This window comes from Amblyomma mixtum, chromosome 4 (genome assembly GCF_055824585.1).
Source record: "Amblyomma mixtum isolate Tamu chromosome 4, ASM5582458v1, whole genome shotgun sequence".
Classification (NCBI taxonomy): Eukaryota; Metazoa; Arthropoda; class Arachnida; order Ixodida; family Ixodidae; genus Amblyomma; species Amblyomma mixtum.
In genome coordinates this window covers 105,094,642-105,111,640 of record NC_143015.1, presented here as the reverse complement: position 1 = coordinate 105,111,640, position 16,999 = coordinate 105,094,642, and the positions used below count along the sequence as shown (strand labels likewise).

At 49.6% G+C, this 16,999-nt stretch overlaps 1 protein-coding gene across 16 annotated transcripts in view; it reads right to left on the bottom strand.

Annotated features, from left to right (window-relative positions):
- The window catches only part of LOC149347689 (uncharacterized), a 63,035-nt gene extending 47,999 nt beyond the window's left edge, over positions 1–15,036 (bottom strand). For 10 of the 16 annotated variants that reach the window (XR_016292606.1, XR_016292608.1, XR_016292607.1 and 7 more), the window contains exons 1-4: positions 14,484–15,036; positions 9,145–9,197; positions 8,956–9,030; positions 6,705–6,777 (exon numbers count right to left, since the gene is read on the bottom strand). The gene's annotated coding sequence lies outside the window, so the exon portion shown is untranslated. Of the gene's footprint in view, positions 1–1,711; positions 1,899–6,704; positions 6,778–8,955; positions 9,050–9,144; positions 9,198–14,483 lie in introns of those variants that run through there. The other 6 variants (XM_089587336.1, XM_089587333.1, XM_089587338.1 and 3 more) reach the window with 6 other exon arrangements.
- Between the last annotated feature and the right edge of the window lie 1,963 nt (positions 15,037–16,999).

Here is a 16,999-nt window from a genome sequence, read left to right as displayed (position 1 = left end):
TGAAGATGGATGCGCACTGTGGAAGTCGTACTGTTTTCTTCGGATTTCATTGTGGGGGAAGCGTCAACGCCAGACTGCATCACAAAAGCAAGTGGTGAAAGCAGTTTAGAAAGGCAGCTCAGTTTCAGTAATGTGGTATTATGTTTGCAGGTGTGAAGAAGTTGTTGCATTATTGTATAGTCACGTTACAAAAAGCAACACCTTCATCAGTGCAGCCCAGCTTTGATTTCTTCTACTGTATCAATACTCATATATAATTTTTAATCTAGTGCAATGCAGAGAGAGTGAAACATAGATTCCAACGTAATGAATGGAAAATATTCAGAAAACACCCTATGTCTCTTTGAAGTGCAAACTATCTCTAACCTCTGCACTAAACAGACTATGGTACCTTCCACTGGTGATTCATGCCCAAGGATAGAACAGGAAACCCCTCGACAGGCAAATTTCAGAGGGCAGAATACTTCACATCCAGACTCCACAGGCTGATTATGCTTGCACAGTATAGTATAACCTTGCGCACTGCAATAGAACCTACATGCCACCGTAATAGTATCCTCAGATAATGAGTCACGCTATTTCTGCACTCATTCCAGTACACATTGGCTGAAAAGATCCACTGAATCCCCATCCCAACTGCCATTTCCTAGCAGGTGAGAAAAACTGCTTTCTAATGATGCCGACAAACTGAGGCCACCAAAGGGCATGTCCACACAGTATTGCATCCACAGCGATCATTGCGTACACAAGCTGAGACTGACTACACAGTACATTGTGCTGTGACACCGAGTACACAGTTTAGATGATGGTTCGACTTTGACCAGTAAATGCCGAACCGCGGCCTAAATTTACAACAATTACAATCCAAAAATCAAAATATATGAGGTGCATTAACAGGTGCAGCTGTCAGTCAAATTATGCTTGATCTTTTTGCATTTTTATTCCAATTTTCGAAATTGGCAAAACAAGCCTTCATTGTGATAACATCTGCCAGTTGTTCCAGGCTCCTTGTCCTTCGCTCTTGATGTACGGTGTGATATGTCCCTTCTGGCATTTTTTTGATGAATACCTTGCATCTTAACAGCATTTTAACCACACCCAGGGATCTGCTTGAACCATGCTCATCATTATCATGCAAGTAATGAATGACACAGACATCCTAACAGAAATTAAAACAATGCAAAAGGTTCCTGACCTTCAGTGCTGTATTTCTGGGCTTTCGTGGAACTCAAATACAGCGCCTTGTGGTCTCTAAATATTGCTCTTCGAAAACTGTCATCCTGTACATGGACAATGTTCCCATCCCGTTCATACAGTTTTCGAAAAGCCATTATTTAGATAAGTTCTAGTAAATGAATTAAATGAAACGTATATCCGTAGTCAAGGCTTCAGTCATTTCAAAGCATATTGTTAGATGGTTAGGAGAACAGAAACAAAGTAAACACACAAAAGAAGAGGCAAATCAATGCAGTGGGGCTTAAGCACAGACATAAGCTAGGTCAAGGAGCATGAGAGGATAAGTTTTCGGAACACGCAGGCCACAAGAAAGCTGAAAAAGCTCGATGCTTGAAGGTGCGACTGAACAGTGAGGGGCGCCCTTCAGTTCGTGGCAGACAGGCCAGAAATTAAGCATTTTTTGTAGCTTCTGTTTTCCGAAGACTGTGGCACCTGTATGTTCAATGCAATCGGAACAGGTAAAAAGGGTGCTCACCTCCAAACTTATTGAAGCAGGCTTTCAGCACTCCAGCCGAGCTACGTTTATGCCGCCCGGGGTATTCTCCTCAGTCACTAGCTCCCTCAAGTTTTTCTTCACTCGTTCAGGGATGGTAAAAACAGAGCCCTGCAGAGTGCGATGGCAGGCAGTCATGGCCATGACTGGTGACTGCTGCAGATGAGTGCTACAACCATGAACAGATGATTCAGCCAGTATATCTGCATCCCAGTCATCCTTCTGAACAGATGTTCCAGCCGTTGCTACAGCTTTCCAGTTAATGGGTTAACTGCCACATATGCAGACGTTCATTCTCTGTTTCAGATTGTGTGAGTCCTCAGACCCCTCCTGGCGCAGTGGTGCAGCGGTTAAGCGTTGCGCCACTGCACCAGGAGAGGTATGAGGACTCCTAGGGATCTATGAATGCAAAGTAGCGAATGGACATCTGCATATATGTGAATCAACCCATTACAACATCCCGTCATACCCTCAAGTCCTCAGACCCCTCCTGGCGCAGTGTTGCAGCGGTTAAGCGTTGCGCCACTGCACCAGGAGAGGTATGAGGACTCCTAGGGATCTATGAATGCAAAGTAGCGAATGGACATCTGCATATATGTGAATCAACCCATTACAACATCCCGTCATACCCTCAAGTCCTCAGACCCTTCCTGGCGCAGTGGTGCAGCGGTTAAGCGTTGCGCCACTGCACCAGGAGAGGTATGAGGACTCCTAGGGATCTATGAATGCAAAGTAGCGAATGGACATCTGCATATATGTGAATCAACCCATTACAACATCCCGTCATACCCTCAAGTCCTCAGACCCCTCCTGGCGCAGTGGTGCAGCGGTTAAGCGTTGCGCCACTGCACCAGGAGAGGTATGAGGACTCCTAGGGATCTATGAATGCAAAGTAGCGAATGGACATCTGCATATATGTGAATCAACCCATTACAACATCCCGTCATACCCTCAAGTCCTCAGACCCCTCCTGGCGCAGTGGTGCAGCGGTTAAGCGTTGCGCCACTGCACCAGGAGAGGTATGAGGACTCCTAGGGATCTATGAATGCAAAGTAGCGAATGGACATCTGCATATATGTGAATCAACCCATTACAACATCCCGTCATACCCTCAAGTCCTCAGACCCCTCCTGGCGCAGTGGTGCAGCGGTTAAGCGTTGCGCCACTGCACCAGGAGAGGTATGAGGACTCCTAGGGATCTATGAATGCAAAGTAGCGAATGGACATCTGCATATATGTGAATCAACCCATTACAACATCCCGTCATACCCTCAAGTCCTCATACCTCTCCTGGTGCAGTGGTGCCGCGGTTAAGGGATGCGCCACTGCCCCGCAATGGCTGGTGGTCCAAGAGGGAGGCCTCCTGCGGCCCAGGTTGATCTTACCGAGCGACCAATCATTAATTCAATTGCCACCTCCCACGATGGGCACTTCGGTCACTATCCGCTCACTATCTGTTGGAATACAGTGCTTCAGGCATTTCTCCTGTTAGGCATCCCTTAGCAAAAACTAATGCGTTTGGAATATACGGTGGGCTATTTAAATTGTATTTTGAACATATTTCGTATTCGTGAATACACTAAATATATGTAGGAAGTACGTTGCTGAAATTTCATTCTTGGTATTTGAAATATATTTTTAAAATGTGTCAAAAATACCCGACTTCGAGCACTTTTCAAATACGTGAAAAAATATGTATGCTGTTTTAGCATATTGCCAGTGTATTAAAAGTGTATTTTCGGAAATATGAAATTAATTCATCCAAAGTATACTTCGATTCAAAAAAACGGGCAGTCCTTGTAAACGTATATGTATGCGGTTTTATCATCTTGTCAATGTATTAAAAGTGTACTTTCGTAAATATGAAATTAATTCATCCGAAGTATACTTCAATTCTAACAAATGGGCAGTTTTTTTAACGTATTTGCACCACACTTCTAGCTACCGTTGAACAATCGAGGGCTCGAAATCGCGTTTCGGGAACGGCATTTGCGTGTTGTCAATGTATTTGAAGTGCACTTCCGTAAATACCTATTAATTCGTCCAAGGAATACTGAAATTCTAGCAAATTGGCAGTCCGCATTAGCATGTTTGCAGCGCACTACAAGCTGTCGTTGAGCAATCTAATGCTCGAAATCGAGTTTCGGGAAATCACATTTTGGTGTTGGCCATGTATTTAAAGAGTATTTTCGTAAATACTCCATTAATCAGTCTGAAGTATACTTAAATTCTATAAAACATATTTGCATTACACTTCAAGCAACCGTGGAACTATCTAGGGCTCGAAATGACGTTTCAGCGAAGAGTGAAAACATTCCAACATAGCATAGTGGGCGAGTTGGTATTGCATCTTTAAGGAACGAAACAGCGCAACTAAAACGAAGGACCAAGAAAAAGAGACACGAACACGCGCTGACTTACAACTGACTGTTTTAATCGGGAAACCACATAAAAATAATCTCTAATCGCTGCGTCACAGCCTCACGTCGTCGTCGCAAACTACTAACATAAAAAGAAAGGAAAACCATTGGCGAAAGGTAAGCACCTACAGGCTCCCACGTGTTCGTGTCAGCGCGTGTTCGTGTCTCTTTTTCTTGGTCCTTCGTTTTAGTTGCGCTGTTTCGTTCCTTAAAGAAAACTTTCCCTTTCTTGTCATCCTTTTCTTTATGGTAACCTCTATCAGGAGGCTGATCACCACTTATACCTCTGCTACACGGGCGCTTCGAATGCCTTCCAACCGAATGTCATCTAACGCTGCTACACGTGCTCTGTCTAATAGAGTGCTTGAACATAATATTACGCATATGAATATTAACCGCGTCAGCATGAAATTTCCCCAGGAGTGCGCCGATGAGGACGACTGCACTCATACTGTTGTTTACATCGCTGCGTACGAACAGCTAGTGCTATTTTCATAACGTAAAACGCAATCTGCGCTTTAGTTCTCTTAAACAATCTGGTTTCTTTTTTACTGGTTGTACTCGTGCTTGTTCACGCAGTGCAACAATATGTGGGAAGCGATGATGCGATCGCACGCCTGAAAAACATTTGGCCGCCGGGTTGTTCGCATCGCGCCGGATCGGCGCTTCTCGCTTCTTGTCCCGGGTTTCTCCGACGTGACCAGCAATTTTTTTAAACTACTTTATCCAGAAGTATGTTTGGCGACTGTTCGCTTTAACTGAAACGGCCTAACTTGTTATCCACAAGCTAGCGACGGCGACGACTGCTGCTGGCCGTAAAGCACGGCTCGGCAGTCTGGGTCGCACCGGCATTTCCCGTTCACCGTACGCGTGCCCTGCGATGTAAGCAATAGTTGATTTCAGGTCACTGTTGCCAAAACTACACACGGTGACCATTTGCATTCGCTAAAGCTTGTGATTCGCTCTTCACAACTGCCGCAATCACTGATCCAACCCTGCGGACTCGCTGGGCCTAGTCGTCGCGGAAGGGACGAGAGCCGTCGTCGACTGAAATTGATTTGGCAAGCGCTTATCGCTGGTGAGTGTTCAGGTGTGCACATGTGAAATATAGCCGTTCGTTTCGCTCATTTAGAAGCGCGAGCATATTCACACCGCCGCCTCATAACCGTGCTCTCGCTCAGCCGCCGACAAGGCTGAACGTCCGCCGACCGGATTCGTCGGTGTCGTTGGCCTGAAAAACATGTCCCTCTACAATCATATTATAGTAAACTAGATATTTCACTGTAATCATATGCTGTTGTTGAGCGTGATATATACTGCCGTTGTCGGACTAGTGTGACCGCCGCCGTCGTCGTCGCTTACACTGAAAACGAGCTGAGGCTTTGGAATGCGTTTGGAAAGTGTCGTGTAGCACCGCGGGAGTCCGTCGATTCCGAATGTCATTCCAATTCTCGAATGACATTCGACTCAGATGTCATTTCAACATTTCCGTGTGAGAACGTGATAGAATTATACTAGCAAAAGCGCCTTCGGTACTTCTGGGCCCGAATACGCCAGCGGAACGGACCCCGACTGGCAAGGCCGACCGGCTCCTTAGACGCGCATGTTTATTTTGGTTGACAGTTCGACTCCTGACCTATGCCTGACGCACGTTTCAACTAGCAGATCCGTTCTTGATTAGCTGCAGATTCGAACGCGATCAGTAGGGTACTTCTGCGATAATTTGGCAGCTCACAGTCTTTGCGCAAAAAAAGGCCTCACCGGGCAAGATAGTGCGTCGTTGTCGGTGGGTATATATAAGGCATGCCAAGCAGAGCGCTTGTCGTATCTGACCTCGCTTATCTTATTTTTTCAGCAGCGTCCGCTCCGGCGGACGCAGTTGTTGCTGCGACGCGCGTCTTTTCTTGTCTTTTTCTCTCTCCTCTGATCTCTTACCTCTCCTCTATCTGCACGTTGGCAGCGGTGGTGGCTTGGCTAGAGCCAGTAGCAGTTCCGTGCAATTTCCTTTTCATCCTTCTCTCAGTCACAACAACAACAACGCTTGTCGTAGGATTTCTAGTTTGCCGCGTCACCGTCGTCTTGGTATGCTGTGTGTAGGTATCTGCCGTTCCCATTTAGTCACGTGACCTTATAATTTCAGACTCCTGTTAATCGATGATAAATACTCGTGTACGATTTGATTAACCCGTCTCATTTCATCGAGCCGCCCAGTAGGCATTTTTTTAAGCCCGAGTAAATGTATTTTTAATATATTAAATGTATATTTTGAGTCTATTTCTAATGTATATTTTTAATGCATTATAAATGCGCTAAGCGGGCAAAAATGTATTTTTCACGTATTTTTAAGAATGTTCGAAAAATTATTCCTAGTACACTTAAAAAGCATTCGTATTGCAGTTTAAGCATACGGAGAAAAAAATGTGAAATAAATATGAAATTAACACAATATGTTTCAAATGCATTTTTAGCACATCCTCTTTTTCGCTAAGGGATTCCTGGGTTTTATAAATAAAAAAGACATGTTTCGTTTTCAATAGAAGAAACGACGAACTTACCCGTGATATTCAGAACAACTGGTGGCATCTCCGGCCCAGCGGCGCTGTTCTCGGCCTGCAATGGGCACTGGACCTGCAAAGAAAAACAGACTTCAGTTCATGTAGCAGACACACGTTCAATATATACTTATTAGACGCAGTTTGTAAAACACCTACACTCTCCTAAATGAGGGTAAAATTGCAAAACGTACTATAATTAACCTGTTAAAAATATGCGTGCAAACAACAAGCGAATGACAGCAAAGGCACAAAATCCAAAACATTATCAACACTACCAGCGGGCCAAACTGGCTGCGAATAAGACAAAGGGCGCACATTGACCGCGAAACAGCTGCACGGTGCTCCATCTGCACTTCTACAGGGTGTTACACTAAGATTTTAAGGCGAAAGCCTTTAATAGAGAGTTTTAGTATAGCGTTAGCGTGATAGCGGACCTAAGGGAAATTACGTTAGCGTACGGCAAGCAAGTTATCCCCACAGACAGTTTTAGTGTAGCGTTCTGAAAACGTTAAACGCCACCTGCTCGACATGGATGCGAGTGGTCCTTCTAAAATGGTCGACACTGGCGCTAACTAGCCAAAGTATAATATTTCCGAGTTTTTTAAACGAATTATTACTGTAGTGCTTATTTTCATCTGCAAAATGACCCCAAAATTTAAATAAAATGAAATAAAAGCGTAGAACAGTGGCGCCATCTAGTCAAGGCAATGTTAACTTGAAGCCGTTCGAGCAAGGATATTTGCCATCACATGACGTGTGATGTCAAAAAAAACATTATAAATTCAATATAAACTCGCTTTACATCATTTAAGTCCATAAAACACCGCAAAAACGCTCAAAATCTACTTTGTTTTGTTCCGGACGTTTGTGCTAGGTTTCGGCTGCGTTTCGGGCAGTTGCAGACGGTAGCAGTGCAGCTGGAGGTCCCATTAGGCTTATGCGCTCCAGAATCGGAGCGTAGCTCAAAAACTGGGCTGAATGGCAGCTTATACTTTATCGTCGAAGCAAGGTAAGTGATAGCGAAAAGCAACTACACCAGTAGTTGCCGGTAAACATGCCGACCGGAATCGCAAGGACTGCTGAATCGGCTGAAGCGGGCGGCTCTCGCTTGGAAGGACGCCGCCATGTTTTCACGCTAAGGGTGCAAAAGCCGCAACGGTAACTTCTGAAAATTGCGTTCGTACGCTAACGCTATTTCTCCGTTAGCGTTCTGCGCATGCGCAGTCTGGACCCGCTATTCCGCTATGCACGCAATTACGCAAAGCCCGCAATACTAAAACTCTCTAATGTCTTGATCTCCCGTACGTCCCTCCGGCGTTATATCCAGCGCCTGGGGTGACCCATCGACGAGCGCAGCTGCCAAAAGGTGACATCTTCGTTGACAAGTGCAGCTTTTGGCGCGACAGCTTCGAGCGCTGCTCCGTCGTCACTCGGTGTGCGGCAGCTAGTGGATGAGGATTGCTCACAAGCGGTACGGGCGTAACAAACAATCGCAGTCATTCGCAGTCGAAGTAGCGCGGCAAAGGCTTTCGCCTAGCGCAGTTTTATGCTGCCAAAGTGTCCCCATAGTTTTTACACAATTTTTAAAAGCAGACTTTTTGAGCTACAAGAGCACTGTTTTTCGGCACTAGCATTTTCAGCGATGTAGAGCTTAGACATGCCAACTAACTGGCAGGCTGATTCACTAATATTGAATAGTTAACTTTGCAACCATTGCCCTCAGGCTTCTTAATTAGGGAGGCGTGTCCCCATTATCATCACCATTAATGAATTTAACACATAAGGCTGAAGCTGCTTACATTAGGATGGGTCACAGAAAGAAATGTTTTAAGACACGGCTATTGTCCAGGTCAGCATTGCACTATAAGGTTGTGTTGTAATCCAGACGTGCTGATGCTTATTAGTACATGAAAAGGAAATGTGTGGGGTGGAAATTCGTGCGCCGTGGTCGAATTTCTATCGAGGTGAAATTCTAGAGGCCCGTGTACTGTGCGATGTCAGTGCACGTTAAAGAACCCCAGGTGGTCGAAATTTCCGGAGCCCTTCACAACGGCGTCTCATAGCCTGAGTAACTTTGGGACGTTAAGAAGCAATTCGTGGGTATGCAGTTATGCAACATTTGGAGCCAGCGTTCCTGGTGTTCAAGGACCAATTTATTTTTCTTGCACAGTAATATCAATATATAATATGCAGTGTTACGCGCCCGGTGTTAGCTCAAAGTGGAGAGAGCTGCCTTTCCCCTCCCTCATACCTGTTATCGAAGCAGAGAGAACCCACGTGATGAATGCACTCCACGCGCTATGACAGGATCGAAAGTGCTTCCACACTGATGTCCGATTCGCACCCATGTAGGAAAAGAAAAAAAAAAGGGAGACGATGTTAGGAAGTTCGTGCCTAGAAGATAACTCCACTTAAAATCCTGTGAGGATCATGCACATACCTGCTAAATCAAGGAATGTCAGAGCCTGACGGGAGACAGGAGCGGTTGGTTGCCTGCAGTTGGAAATATGCAATGACGACCAATGCGGACCACGAATTCACTGCAAACCAATTAGTGTAGTGGGGTACATAATCACATGGATGTTTTTAGAGCGAAAGCAGTAAGCCTCCTACACTGTAAAATGAAAAGTTTAACTTAATGCCTTTAATAGTCGCTGAGTGGGCCACGAAAAACATCTCAATCGCGCTTTCACCTGCGTGCCGGTAGACACAGATGTGCGCTGCCTGTATTGGCGTTGCACGCTGAGGAGGAAACGCGGAACTGGATGAATAGGCCGCCGGAGTTCGCTGGGTTCACTGGCGCTGGTGTTGACAACGTTGTAGACTCCGTTGATTTTGTAGAGCAGATCTTTGAAGCCCGTTTCTCCGTTTCGCGGCGCCGCCGTCGCCGTTATCCGTCGCCGGTCTCCGCTGTAGCCAGCAGTGGACACCTTAGTCGCGCTTTAAGCTGCGAAACCAATGGAGCGGGAGCTTGGAAAGGCGAGGGCAAAATGGGTAAATTGTTTTTCGGGCAAAGGAAATCGCGCACTATCTGTCACACACATCTCGGTGGACACCTGAACCAGAGGGAAATCGCACAACTGTTCTCGTGGAACAGTGGACACCTCAGTCTTCCTTTCATCTATGTGGCGGTAGTGACAGATCTGCGCTTCATGCTTGGCATTGACAGCGTTGTGCCAGAAAGATGGCGCTGAAGCCATAGGCCGTCGGCGTTCGTTGTGTTCATTGGCGTTCGCAACGTTTTTAAGGAAAGGAAAATAACTGGCTCCCTGGAACAGCGGACACCTTAATCGCGCTTTAAGGTGCGTGAGGTAATGAGAGAGAGATGCGCGCTGCAGGAATTGAGAAGGTTGTGCCAGAAGCCTGGCACTGAAGCCAGAAGCTGCAGGCGTTCATTGTGTTCATTGGTGTTGGCGTCGAGAACGTTTTACACTCCAATCATTTTAAGGAAAGGAAGTGCCCATAACTGGCTCCCTTGGTCAGTGGACGCCTGAATCGGTCTTATAGGTACGTGGGGTGGGTAGGGGGGGGGGGATGAGACAGATGTGGGCTAGCCGTTTGCGTTCGCGCTGACAACGGCGAGCGAACTCTCGCGATCAGCCACTAACTGCCACCTGCCAGGGTGGCAGGGTGAGTGGAGACTCTGGATGCGGCAGGTGCAGGCGCCGATCGGCGTCACTACGTGGCCACTGGCGGTGCGAATGACGGGTCCACACCAAGGCGTCAGAACCTTACGGAGAGTCGTGGCGAGTTGACTGCTCATCACAGAAAAATCAGCGCCGGTATCGACGAGTGCAGTCACTTGATAACTGTCGGCGGTTACAAAAATTTCAGATGAAACTAATCGTTCGCAGCACGTCGGTGAGGTCGTCGGTGAGGTCGTCGGTGAGGTCGTCGGAGAGGTCGTCGGAGAGGTCGTCGGAGAGGTCGTCGGAGAGGTCGTCGGATCGGGTCGCCACCCCCCGGGCAGGGGCGTCGAATCGTCGGGTGGAGGCTGTTGACTCTGTACAGTGGCGGCGGCCCTACCCCCGGAGGACGCCGTCTTCAGTTTTCCCGGCGAGGGGACGTGCGTCTGAACTGACCAGATGTTGAGGGCCGACTGGGCGAAGCAAAGCGCCTAGGGGATGGCGATCGCGATTGGCGCTGCTGCGAGGCCGGGGGCAGCACGTGAGCGGCGAGGTACTCGTCGATGTCCTGCGGTCTTTCACCATAGCGAGGTCGAGGCGCGTCGGGCGGGAAGCCTCTCAAACCTATACGCCGGTACGGGCAATGCCGCAGAATATGGCCAGGCTCCCCGCAGTGGTAGCAGAGCGGGCGGTCGTTGGGCGTGCGCCACACGTGCGCTTTGCTGACAGGAGGGCGCAGGTTCTGCTGCTGCTCGACGGGGCGCACGTAACGATGGGATGTTCGAGGTCCGGCAACTGGGCGAAACTCTTGCGGCATGGGAGCAGGTCGGCGCAGGGCATCGCTGTAGGACATGACGTGTGGCTCCGGTAGTGGTGCTGGTGGTGGCTGCACCACACGCTGAATTTCGTCATGGATGACGTCCCCTGTAGAAGGTATGCTTGCCGACGGAGCATCCATGCGGAGGTGTCGCAGTTCTTCGCGGACAATGCTCCGTATAATCTCTCGCAGCGCCTCATCCCCGGGGCCTGGCAAGGGCGCGAAGTATTGAGTGGCCGCTACATTTGCCTGACGGCCGTATTGGCGCTCCGTTCCAGCAACGAGCGCTCCATGGAGGTAGCTTCCTTGGCGAAGGCGGCGACGGTTAGCGGAGGGTCGCGCATGAGGCCAGCAAACAGCTGCTCCTTCACCCCACGCATAAGGTGCCGCACCTTTGTAGCTTCTGGCATGGTAGGGTCGGCCCGATTGAAGAGGCGTGTCATGTCCTCTATAAACATGGCCACGCTCTCGTTGGACTGCTGTGACCTGGAGCGAAGGGCAAGTTCAGCGTTCTCCTTCCGTTGACTCGAGCTGAATGTGGCGAGCAACTCACGGCGAAAAGCTGCCCAGTTGGAAAAGGACGCCTCGTGGTTCTCAAACCACGTTTTCGCCGAGTCGAGCAGTGCGAAATATACATTCAGCAGCTTCCGCTCGTCGTCCCACTGGTTAAATGCGGCCACACGGTCAAAATTGGCCAACCAGTCTTCTACATCCTCAAACCGGTCGCCGTGGAAGGATGGTGGCGACCGAGGTGCGAGAAGGACGCACGGCGGGGCACTGCCGGAGGACTGACCTGTCTGGCTGCCAGTGGTGGACGTCATCGCTCTGACAGGCCTTGTTAGTGGCTCGAACTCGGGTTGCAGGCCTCGCAGGCGACGGCTCGTTTTGTGGACGGGTGTGGCGTCCGCGGGTCGGGGAGAAGCGTCACGGCTGTCGTCGGGGTCAGCGTACATGGGATGGTACCCAGCACGGCTCCACCAAATGTCACCGACAATTTCACACCAAAAGTCGCAGCGTTTCCTAGGACGAAGCCCGCCGAACCGCCGAGCTCATGCAGAACGAAGACGACGCGCGGCCACGCGCGGCCACGCGCCTGGAGCCAAGGTTCGGCCACCAGGTGGCGCCGTCAGAGAGCCAACAGTGTGGCAATATAAAGGCAACCAAACAGGCATTTTTAACCACTCATGGGGGAGGACAACCGGATTTGTGGGAATTGGTGAATTTGACCCGCTGCGGGTGGCTCAGTGGTACGGCGCTCGTCTAGCGAGCCGAAGTACCCGGGTTCGAACCCGACCACGGCAACCGCGTTTCGATGGAGGCGAAACGCAAGAGGCGCCCGTGTGCTGTGCCACGGCAGTGCACGTTAAAGATCCCCAGCTGGTCGAAATTATTCCGGAGACCTCCACTACGGCACCTCTTTCTCGCTTTCCTCTTTCACTCCTACCTTCCTCCCTTCCCTTACGAGGCGGTTCAGGTGTCCGCCGAGATATGTGAGACAGATACTGCGCCATTTCCTTTCCTTTCAAACCAACCAATTGGTGAATTAACGCAGATTAGAGTACAAAAATGGGTATGGTTAGTAGAATCCCATACGATAAACTATTAAAAGCTACTCAAACATTACATTCACATTTTTAAATTCTGTGGTACGCACAGCACATACCACATTTCTGCGTTTTGCCTCCCTCAGAACGCGGCCGCCATGGCCAGAATTGAACCATGGACCTCCAGCTCAGTATCCGAACTCCGCAATCACTGAACCTCAGCGGCAGGTAGAGCTATGCTGTGAATCAAGTGTGAAATCGTGCTCCACGACTGAGCACACAGCCTTAATTAATGGTCGTCTGCATCTTCGCCCTCGAGCTGTGCTAAGTGCGACGGCTGGCCGTGCAGTTCCGCTAAATGCACAAATATCTTAGGTTTCTGCCTGCCACTAGGCTCACAGGTGCTCCAGTACCGCCTAAGGATGTGAAGAAAAAAATTCAGGGGGCACATTTGCTGTCTAAAGTGCGTAGAGGCGAAAGCGTTTACAGCACCACTTTGCCTATGTGAGACTAGTGACGTCACCACTGGATGACGCCACACATAATTGATGACGAAGTAATGACAAATTACTAATTAGCGTCGCCGCGGTGGCTCAGTGGTTATGGTGCTCGGCTGCTGATCTGAAAGACGCGGGTTCGATCCCGGCCGCGGCGGCTAGAATTTCTTTGGAGGAGAAATTCTAGAGGCCCGTGTACTGTGCGATGTCAGTGCACGTGAAAGAACCCCAGGTGGCCGAAATTTCCGGAGCCCTCCACTACGGCGTCTCTCATAGCTTTAGTCGCTTTGGGACGTTAAACCCCATAAACCATAAACCAACCAACTAATTAGGGGCTAATTACTGATTAATGACTAAATACTAATTAACGGCTGATTAATGACTAAATACTAATTAACGGCTGATTAATGACGCTCAAACTTCGCCTTTAGGAGTGAAACGCGACAGCATGTTGCAGCGCTGCCAGGCAGGCCACGGAACGCCACCACCCGTTGGGCGCGACGCCTTGCCCTTTGAACGCAACGCTTTTTGAGGAAACGAAATGGTGCAGTAATTCTCGGTCATCTCAGTGGACACCCAAACCGCACTGTACAGAAAGGGAGGAAGTGGGAGTGAAAGGAGAAGATTGGTTTAGTTGGTTGGTTTATGGGGTTTAACGTCCCAAAGCAACTAAGGTTATGAGAGACGCCGTAGTGGAGGGCTCCGGAAATTTCGACTACCTGGTACGTGCACTGACATCGCACAGTACACGGTCCTCTAAATTTCTCCTCCAAAGAAATTCAGCCGCCGCGGCCTGGATCGAACCCGCGTCTTTCGGGCCAGCAGCCGAGCGCCGTAACCACTCAGCCACCGCGGCGGGTGAAAGGAGAAAAGGGCCGTAATGAAGAAACTGAAAATTGTATTTGCGGAAAGGAAATTAAGCAGTAACTGTCTCGCATATCTCGGTGGATACCCGTCAAAACGCGGACACATCTGCCGACACGGCTGCCGACAAGGCTGCTAACGACAGTATGAGGCATTAAAGGCTTTCGCCTTAGTAGTCTCGAGACCCAGCTATTCTTGGGACGTAAGACGTGCGCCAGAGACGCCCGTCGAACACGGTGGACGCACCAGAACGCTTTGCTCGCCGAAGCGATTCAAGTGAAAAAAACGCTTTGGACGGTGACGCAAAGCCCCTTTACCAGAGACGGAGTAATGGGGGAGTTCCTTTAGAGCTGCCGAGCATCGTTATGGGGATATTTAAAACAAAAGTATTCATGGGTGAATTATCGTTTAGAATTACTCATTGTTCTCACCTTGAGTGATGCCTTGCCTCGGGAGCCGTTGTAAAATGATAGTTGCCGGTTGCGTCCAATCCGAGGCACACCTCAGGCCCTACGCAGCCCCAACGGTGCCTTCCAGGAGCCTCATGCAACACCTTCTGAAGTTGGGGCCTGCTCGTTGTACAATGGCGAGCTCCTTCCAGAGTGTCGCTGACGTGTGTGCTCGGACAGCAGGCCACGTTAGGCCGAGCGCCAGCCAATCACGCCCTTCCGCGTTCCCATGTCACGTGCTCCGCCTGGCGTCGTCGCCGTGTTGTTCTTCAGGCCAATGCCACATTCAATATATTTTATGCGTAGAGTCCTCGGGAAAAAAATGTTATCTCAAGCTAACGACGGCCGAAGCAAGAACGTATAAAAATTCTGGGGGGCACTTTGTTGACCTAAAGTACGGTGAAGCGAAAGCCTTTGTGTTCAGCTTCACCTCTAAGAGTGGAACGCGACAGCGTGTTGCAACGCTGCCAGGGAGTGCACAGAACGCCATCGCCCGTTGGGCTCTACGCCTTGTTCGTACGTAAATTAGTTTTTGTGGAAAGGAAATGTATCTGGCTCGCATAGCTCTGTGGACACCTGAACCTCGCCGTAAGGAAAGGGAGAGAGATGGGAGTGAAGGAGAGAGAGAAAACTTTTATTGCTCTTTCAAGAGATTCGCGGAGATGAAGACTTCTTGGTCGTCCTGCTTGGGCGCTGGCGACTTGAGTCTTCGAGCAAGGGTGGGCCCTCAGTCCAGGGCTCCACTGAGTCGTGCCGCTTCAACAGCGTGCTGTACCAAGGCCCTCTGGACCTCGAGCTCGCTGCTGGAGAGACAGCTCTCCCATTGCTCCTCACTCGGTGGTTGATAATTGTGGAATGCTATGTTTCTTTCGCACTCCCAGGTAATGTGATAGAGTGTAGGTGTACAGCCGCACCAGGGACAGTCTGATCTGAATTGCGTTGGTGACATTTTGCTGTATATGTACAGGTTAGGAAAAGTGTTCGTCTGTAGCCTACGCCATCCTACAGCCTCTTCCCTAGTCAGTGCTCTGTGTGGTGGTGGATACCTCAATCTAGTTCCCCTATAAAGTTGTAGGGTCTCTGCGTAGCCTCCCTCGCACGTGAAGGAAGACGCCGTATTCACTAGACGCGCCTTTGTTCACTCCAAACCATCGAGCTGGCATGGTAGAGTGGTAGCGTGCTCGTCTCACTCTGGAGAACCTGGTTTGATTCCACAACTCGACCAAACTCCTACTCAGTTTTATTTATTTATATGGCCTGACTAGAAAGGTTAATAGGCTATTTGGGGAATTAAGCAATTAACTAAGCTTAGTCCCACTTACTTGGAGCACCACTATAAGATCCATTCAACTGGTTGCATGGTTACTAGCCAAAGTACAATTGGCCCAGTTGTGTTCCCTACCATAATTTCTCTCTCTCTGTCGGCACAAAGAACGAACTTCCCAGACAAGGTAACAGGTAAAATACAAAGGTTTAATACATGATTAAAGGTGAGACAAAAAGGAAAGTAGGTAGACAAGGTTACAAGGTTGAAGAAAAAGCCCCCTTTTTCCATGCCGAACAGCGGCTTAAATAGGGTGTCCTGTCCCCAGGTCCCTAGTTGGGGAATTTAGTTAATCAAGCATGCGTCGAATCACTGTGAACTGGGTCACGTGTCCATTTGTAGTGGTCCGCCCACAAGGACGTCCCCCAGTTCACCCTCGCCACTTCCTCGAAGATGCTGTCCGGCCGATCCCTCGCAAAAACGATGACAAGCCGTTAAGGTCGAGCCATTCGTCAGCCGAGACACAAGTCTGACACCTGCACTTCACAGCGAGCCGCGGGGACGGAGGGCCGGCGTCGCACTTGCGCCGAAAGGTTCCAGGAAGACCGGAAGCCGTTACCGAAGCGCGAGCACGCCAGCAACCGCGCTGGCCACAAACAACACAGAACAGCCGCCGACACACCATGCCGTTGCGTTTCGTTTGGGTTCGGCACCGCTAATGGGAGTTGAGCCGTTCCCGTGCAGCGGATGTCCCCCCATAAACCACCAGGGGGTCCCCTTGTTGACGCCGCTCCCTGCTTTCGGGGTGCCGGGGCCGCCACGCCGACGCCTCTCCGAAGTCCTGTCTATTGACAGTTTCCAGATGTCTGGAGATTCTTTGTAGACCGGCGTTACGCGTCTTTAACACATACGGCACCAAGGGGCCGTCCCGATGCTTCGGCGCTTTAGCGGAAGGAGTCGAGCGTAACACCTCCGCACCAACTGTGTTGCATGGTTTTCCTAGCGTGCAACACAACACACCAGAATAGCTCGACAAGCCCGAGCCCCGGCGGCCGGGAGCTCCCGATGGCCTCCCGCGCCGCGTGCAAAGTCAAAGCCTTCTCCCACTTATCTCCCCATACCGCAAAAGCAAAGAGAGAGAGACAGAGAGAGAAAAAAAAACGACCCCTCGCCCGTACACACAGAGATCCCGCTGGAGATTAGCCGGCACCCACAAGCCTTGACAGGGCGTCGG